General features: G+C 48.6%; 1 long non-coding RNA gene across 1 annotated transcript; it reads right to left on the reverse strand.

The window, feature by feature from the left end:
* Positions 1 to 2,614: 2,614 nt before the first annotated feature.
* Positions 2,615 to 4,580, reverse strand: LOC118499047. The gene is made up of 2 exons (XR_004901544.1): positions 3,813 to 4,580; positions 2,615 to 2,956 (listed from the first exon to the last, which is right to left on the reverse strand). It is a non-coding gene; the product is annotated as an uncharacterized LOC118499047 (long non-coding RNA).
* Between the last annotated feature and the right edge of the window lie 2,542 nt (positions 4,581 to 7,122).

Raw genomic sequence — 7,122 nt, forward strand, 5'->3', positions numbered from 1 at the left:
GTGCACACGGCATGTGCCACACTCCATGGCCAAACAGAGGCAAATTTCCTTAACATTCAGAAATGGTACAAACCAATCAGGAAAATCTATTAAGAAAGAGCAAACTGCCCAATAGAAAAATGAAGAATAAAAAACAGGAAAAAAGTGCAAAAGGCCGGTAACCCTGTGAAAATGTGTCCAGGCTTACTCATAAGTAAGACAATGAGAAACCATTTTCCACCTCTCGGATTAACAAAAATTAAAACCAATAATGCCCAGTGTTGGCAGGAGTGTGGAGAAACCAGGTACTCTTACTTACACTTACAGAAGTATAAGCTGAACAATTAACAATATTAAAAATTTAAATACAAAGCTCAGCTATATTAAAATAACTTCTGTTCATTAGAAGTCACCCATTTATATAAATAAATAAATAAATAAATAACAACAAAAAAGTCACCCATTTAAAAAGTGAAAAGACAGTCCACAGATTGGGAGAAGATACTATTTAGCCCATAAAGACCAGTAAGCACAGTATATAATGAAGTACTATAAATCAGTAAAGAAAGGACAAACACTCTGACAGAGAAAAATGGGCAAAGGCCATTCACGTAAGAGAAAACAGGCACAGCCACAATATACATGGAGATGCCCAACCTCACTAGAAATCGGAGAACGTAAGTAAAAGCCACAACAAACATTTCACATCAAGCAAATTCACAAAAACTAAAAGGTTGTGCAATACCAAGTTGGTATTGCAGACTACAGGTAAGACTGTAAAACCACTTTGGAGAACATCTCTAGTATCACTGAAGGTTCTCGAGCTCTATGAACTGGCCACTCCCTTCTGGACAAATACCCTCAAGAAGTCCCCACCCACGTACAACCAAGAAACATACACGAGAATTTTCACAGCAGCACTGTTTATAACAGAAAAAAGTAGTACAGCTTCAATATCCATTAACCACAAAATGGATACATGCATTATGGTATATTCATATAATGTGAAGTTATTCAGTACTGAAAAGAAATTAGCTTGAAAATGGTATCAACATGCAGGACTCTCAGAAACATTGTATTTCTGGGACAAAAGCAAGTCTCAGAAAAATATACACGGCAAAGCACTATATTTGTAAAATGTAAAACTATTCAAACATCGCGTGGGAAAGAGAGAACTACCAGCAGCCCCGTCTGCATGGCACAGGAGGACCGCAACCAGGGCTGCACAGAGGGGCATTGACGGGTGTTCAGTTTGTTTTTTTAAGCTGTCTTTATTCTTTATGTCTTTTCCTATCTCATAAGTAATCCAGAATAAAGTTTTTTTAATTAAGATTTTATTTATGTATTTCTAGAGAGGGGGGAAGTAGGGAGAAAGAGAAGGAGAGAAACATTGATGTGAGAGAGAAACACGAATCGGTTGCCTCTCCCACTGCACGTGCCTCAAGGTGGGATGGACCCTCAACCTGGGATGGAACCTCAACCCAGGCACGTGCCCTGACCAGGAATCTAACCGGCGACCTTGTGGTTTGCCGGGCAATGCCCAGCCTACTGAGCCAGACTTGTCAGGGCAGAATAAAGTTTTTTTTTAATTTAACATACATATACTTTCAGCTAATTTCACTGCTAGGAACGTATCTTACATGTGTATCAGCATACACACGAGTATGCAGCGATGTATGCAAAGGCACTTATCGTAGCGGTGCACAAGGGGAAAACTGGGAGCGACCCGCACACAGGAATACTACACAGAACACTCGGCACGACACCAGAGTTAGGCAATCATTAATAAGGATGAGACGGCCCTGACCACTGGGGCTCAGTCGGTTGGGCGTCGGCTCACAAGGTGAAGGGCCACTGGTTTGATCCCAGTCGGGGCACACGCCTGGATTGTGGGTTCACTCGGTGGTCAGGATGCGCATGACAAGCAATGGATGGACGTTTCTCTCCCTCTTTCTCTCTCCCTCTTTCTCTCTCCCTCCCCCTTTCTCTAAAAATAAGTAAATAAAATCTTTATTTAAAAAATGAGATAGACCTGCATGTCAAGATATATATTTAAGTGGGGCAGGGGATCACAGGACTAGACTATTTGTGGAAAAATACTAGATTAGATGTGCACACACATATATACACAGCAAAAAATTTCTGGGCGACACAAAACCATTCACTTTGATCATCTCAAGGGACTGAGAATGGGTAAGGAGAGGGGACTTCTACTTTTCACTTGACACCCTTCAGGATGATTTGCATTTCTGGTTTTACCATTAGAGCCTATTACCTTTACAATCCAAATAAATATACAGATAAATCAGAGGAAAAAATAAATAACAGCATAAGACTAGGATGCTGGCTTACTTTGAAAGCAAAAATTTTATTTTGCTTATTTTATTTTAAAAGCAAAAATCACACAAAATTCTTTTAATCATTTTATGCTGATCTCTTTGGGGAATTGATGCCACTCCAAGAAATGAATCCCAAAGGTGGCTGCTTTGTACAGAAGGGTAAACAGACCTGCAATTAGAGGAAATTACCTGTGACTCTTTTACAGCTCTGCATAACTATCTGCAGAGCATGCTACCAATATTTGCTTTATTTCAAATCATACTAAAAACCACAAACTGTTTTTTCACCTGAAAGAATATGCTTTTCAAGGAACACATTCAACGAGGAAATGGAAATAAGGCCCAAAGTACATCAGCCACTCGGGCCAGCGTACACAACCCAGCAGGGTGGTTCCTGGGCCCTGGGGGCCTCAGGCGTGGCTGTTCCTAGCGCCGGACCAGAGGCTCGCACCTGGCCTTCTGCCCTGGAGTGGCGCTGTCCTGCTCAACTGGCTCCCCCTCCAGGCGGCTACACGTGGGCGGAGCCAAGCTGCAGGCCTCATCCCGAGACAGCACCTGGCTCACACTCCGGGCGCCGCTAGGGCTCTGCAAGGCCTTCTTGGGCTACAGCCTGGCCTTCGAAGTCAGGAAGTTTACCGCTGCAAAGGAAAAGAAAGAAGCTGAGTACAGAGACAGATGCTCTGGGGACTGTGTTACCCCAGGAGCAGAGCCCCATTCTCCTGCAGAACTGAACAACTGAGACCCAGAACCTGCCTACTCTGCTGAAACCAAAACTCTTGTTACCTAGATCATTTTTTTACCAGGTAAAATGTATTTCCAAAAATAAAGGGCTAAAAATTAAAGTTTGCAAGTCTTTGAACTAGAGGATATTGCTAGACAGGAGGTTCCTGAACACAGTAATAGAAGTTTTTACAACCATTCTCCCATTTCCATGCGGCTGTAGGTAGAAAAGGAAGGAGGGGGCTGATAATACCGGCCCTTGAGGAACCCACAGAGCCGCTGAAGGATCAAATGAGGTAACAACCATCTTCAGCTAAGAGGCCCTTAGGAAATAAATTTATTATTTCCTTCCTTTATAATGGAGGGTAGATCCAGTTCAAATATTAGTCATGTAAACAAGACTGTGTGTTTCTTGTAGAAGGGGAAGAGGAAGGTGATGACGAGAGAGCAAGGATAAGAGGAAGAAAAACAATAACAGCAACAACAGCTCAGTTACAATTTCAAAGGGGAAAAATTGCCTTCAAGTGTGTGCCTGCCACGTACAGGAAATGGGAAAGAGGGGGAGGTGGGAAGGGACGCCTGGAGAGGGAGGAGGCTTGTATTCAACACTTGCTCTTGGCCAGAAAGCACTGTCCAGTGTGTGAGAAGCTTCAGTGTTGCCTTTAATCTGTACAGAATAGGATGCAGGTATTATTATTCCCATTTCACAGATCAGAAAACTAAGGTTCAGGAGAATAAACAACATAGTCGTGTTCAGGCACAGATGCTACTCACCCCAGCTGGCCTACGTGCAGGGTGTATAGTCCCTCCACAGCCTCACCGCTGGCTCCTCCTCCTCAACGTGGGTGTTCCCTGGCCCTACTTCTCTCTCTCCCTTTCGGTTCCCTGCCTTTAAAACCGCTGGTATCTCTTTCATCCCTCCTGCTACTCCTCTGGGCAGCTCCTCTGTCCTTATTTCCAGCCCCCTGGACCATTCCCAGTTAAGATCCCACTGTCCTTATAAACACGATGTCTCTAAAAGTAGCTCATCACCTAGCCACGCACACTCCACCCTCACCTGGGGGTAGCTCTCTTCTGCCCTGCCTCCCAAGCTCCAAATCAACAGCACTTATGGTCATATCTCCCCTTCCCACGTATACAATCACGCCATCATTGCTATTTGTTCTTCAAAATATCTCTTACCTCTGTCACTTTTTGTTTCTACTTTTTCTCTCAACATCTACAACCTTATGTCTGCCTGGTTGCTGCAGAAGCCTGCAGCTGGTTCCCTCGGTGATTCCCGCCAGTGCTGTGCGCTGCTGCCAGATTCATCACCCCACCCACCTGCCCCGCACCTCCTCAGGACACACAAGCCTCCACCAAACCAAGCCCACACCCAGCCCTGCACGCTAGGCTGCCTGCATCTGGCCCCCTGGCCCTCCAGCCTCTGCCCCACACCTCCACTCCTGGGTTCCTCAGTTTGGCAGCAGGATTGCCCACTGTACAGCACTCCTCCCCAGTGCCATGCTCTTTCGTCCTCTCCACATGCGGCCCCCAGACCTTCTGGCAGGCTGGCCCTGCTCCTCCCTCCTGCCACCTCCCTGTCAAGGCCTCCAGAGCCCTCCTGGCAACGCCTGCACACTTGCTATCTGCACTGCTCACGGGGCAGTGATTATACACTGCCTTGCAACTCTTCTATTTAGCCTGAAACAGGCATTGAAATGGACTAGTGCTATTTAATCTCATCACCCAAACAGTATAAACCACTTAAAGGTAAAGACTGTCTAACTGGTCTTGGTGTCTTCCCCCAGGGCCAAATACGTAGATAGTCGGTGCTTAATACATACGTTGACTTCCTTTTTCTTCCCACATATATTGGCCTCAAACAAATAGCCAGGGCTGGTTAGAATAATAAGCATCAGCCTTGGAAGCCTGGTCTCAATTGCACTAATCAGCAGCCTCCAGGGCACCAGAGGCAGCCGTCTCCAGAGAGGTCTCTGACCGACATCGCCAACTCGGCTGTGCCTGCTTGCTGGCGATCGTATATTCCCCGTCCATTTCTGGTCTCCAGTTAAAAGCAAACATCCCGGAGTATGGCGGACAGGGGTCTCCCTAAACCCTGAACCCTGAATCTCTCATCGGTGAAGCCCCCGCAGCCCAGTTTCAGGGTCGTCAGAAGCACCCAGGGGGGGCCCTACCCTTGGGAGAGAAAGCAGACACTGCACCTTTAAGTCTGCAGCCGGTTGAGAAAAACAAGCTGTGATTTATATAAGCGGGAAAATCATGTGATTTGCAGGAACGCTGCCTCCTCCCCCGACCCCCTCCCCGCGTCGCCTCTAGCCCGGCTGGCGGCTCGGCGGAGGGGAGGGGTCCGGAGCTGGGCGGGCTAGGGTAGGGGCGCCGGGGACGCCCCCTTCACCGAGCACGGGAGCCCCGCGAGCCTGGCGCGGCGGGACCGACGGGCGCCTCCCTCCGGTGCTAGGTTCCTGTGGCGCTTCCCGGTGGCCCCAGCAAGTTTGTTCCCCAGCGGGGTATGTTTAGGAGGCCTGAGGCGCCCGGCCCAGCCGCTGCTGCCCCGGGGGTCGCACAAAGCCCAGGGTAGCCGCTGCTCCCGCGGGCGCTGTTCGAGCATCCCCTCCCTGCCGGGGTCTGCCTGACCCTTCCCGGAGAAACCATTGGATGGAGAAACTGAAGCTTTGCCCCAACTTCTCAGAGAGAAAGAAAAGCCAAGGGCCCCCAGAGACCAGCCTCTGTGTCCTGGAACACCCAGCGGGTGGCAGGGCAATTTAAGAAATAATTTGGTAGGGGAAGACATAATGAAAATCAGCCATTGCTAGAGCAGAGAGGTGGTTGTGTTTAGCCCAGAGGACCTAGCTTTCAGGGAGAAACAAACGATGTGGCCTTTCAGACAGAGGCAAGGAAAGTACATGATTCAGAGGCCCTAAGGACCAGCCCAGGCCTCTTCGACATTAGAGGGAGGGTGGTGTAGCTACAAGGAGCCCCCAGCAGCTCGGAGTCCGGCAGCTGCCGAAGGAAAGGAAACCGGACCCTCCTGAGAAGCAGCAACTGTAAAGAGAACAAGGCCTAGGGGTCATGTCAGCCGCCCGGTCTCTGCAGGAATGTACATCCCAGGCCCTTCCAGGAAGCGCTTGCACTAGGGGAGGACTAACCAGCACATCCAGATCCATGCCCAGGAGCACATGGGGGCTTTCTCTGAGAAGAGCTGGGAGCAGAGGCAAGATCTCTCCCTGCCACGTCCTTCGTGGAAACAACAATTATGGATTCAGAAATTGTCCAAGAAAAGAAACCCTGGGCTTCTCAGAGTAACCAATTTCAGGGGTTAAACCTCGTCAGGGATAAGGTTTAAATTCCCAGTAAAGTTCTTCCGTTGGTCATCTGCTGGGGATGAGGCGTAAGCCCAGCGCTGTCCCACGGAGGGACACACGGCATGATTAAGGGAGTGGCCAATGCATCATCTTGCTGTGGCCTCAGCCATGGTCAGCAAAGCCTGGTAAATTTCAGTCCACCTTCAGAGCCAGCTGGGCCTGGAGAGGTCACTGGGACCCTCCTTCAGCCCCTCACCCCACCCCCACCCCCAGACAGAGGGTCTTGATGCTGAGACAGCTCAAGGAACGGTGCCTCCGTGTCCTCTGCCACACCACCAGTAAGAAGGTCCTTCCTGCAGGAAAACTAGACAAACACTCTCAATTATTCTCTAAATCCTTTTTTACACGTTATTTATTTATTTTTAGAGAGAGGTGGAGGGAGGGAGAACGAAATGGAGAGAAACACTGATGGGAGAAACATCAATGGGTTGCCTCTCACACACAACTTGACCAACCAGACTGGGATGTTGGGCATGCTCCCTGACTGGCAATCGCACCAGCGACCTTTCGTTTTACGGGAAGACGCCCAGCCAACTGAGCCACACTGGTTAGGGCTGTTCTCTCAATCTTGATGCAGAAAAGTATAAGTTAACATGGGGATTCAAAGGGAAAGCACTCTGTGTGTTCAAATACCAACTCTGTTCACTCAGTTACCGAGTAGGTGCCTTCTGTGAGCCTGGCCCTGAGCTGGACACTGGGGATACAGTGGGGACAAGACA

The sequence above is a fragment of the Phyllostomus discolor genome, chromosome 2 (genome assembly GCF_004126475.2).
Source record: "Phyllostomus discolor isolate MPI-MPIP mPhyDis1 chromosome 2, mPhyDis1.pri.v3, whole genome shotgun sequence".
In the NCBI taxonomy this organism is placed as follows: Eukaryota; Metazoa; Chordata; class Mammalia; order Chiroptera; family Phyllostomidae; genus Phyllostomus; species Phyllostomus discolor.